The 351-nt window shown below is 66.7% G+C and overlaps 1 protein-coding gene across 1 annotated transcript in view; it reads left to right on the plus strand.

Moving 5' to 3' along the window:
- The window catches only part of SH3PXD2A (SH3 and PX domains 2A), a 251,731-nt gene that overhangs the window by 163,722 nt on the left and 87,658 nt on the right, over window positions 1-351 (plus strand). The window lies entirely within an intron of this gene.

The following is a 351-nucleotide window of genomic DNA, read 5'->3' on the forward strand; positions in this document are numbered from 1 at the left end:
CGCACCCCCTCCTCCTTCCGCGTCCCTCGGGTTCTCCCCGGTGCTGATGGGAGTGGGTGCATGGAGAGTGGGGGGCCTAAGCCCCCTAGATCCGCGCTACGTGTGCAGCCGGATCCTCCTCCTGGGGCTGCGCGGCCGACTGCTGGGCACTGCTGGGATTTCTCCCTGGGTCCTTACCGCGGTGCGGCAGCCACGGAAGGGTTAATAGAGATGCTGCGTTTCCCCCGTGAGAAGGTGAGATCCAGGAGCAGGGCGTTGCGGGGTTGGGGGGGCGGGGATCGTGCCCGAGTGACTGTGAGTTTCTAACGCCTGAGGAGCAGCCTTGCCTCTCCTCCCCGGACTGTGAGCGCC

The sequence above is a fragment of the Bison bison genome, unplaced genomic scaffold, assembly GCF_000754665.1.
Source record: "Bison bison bison isolate TAMUID 2011002044 unplaced genomic scaffold, Bison_UMD1.0 scf7180017864456, whole genome shotgun sequence".
NCBI classification, from domain to species: Eukaryota; Metazoa; Chordata; class Mammalia; order Artiodactyla; family Bovidae; genus Bison; species Bison bison.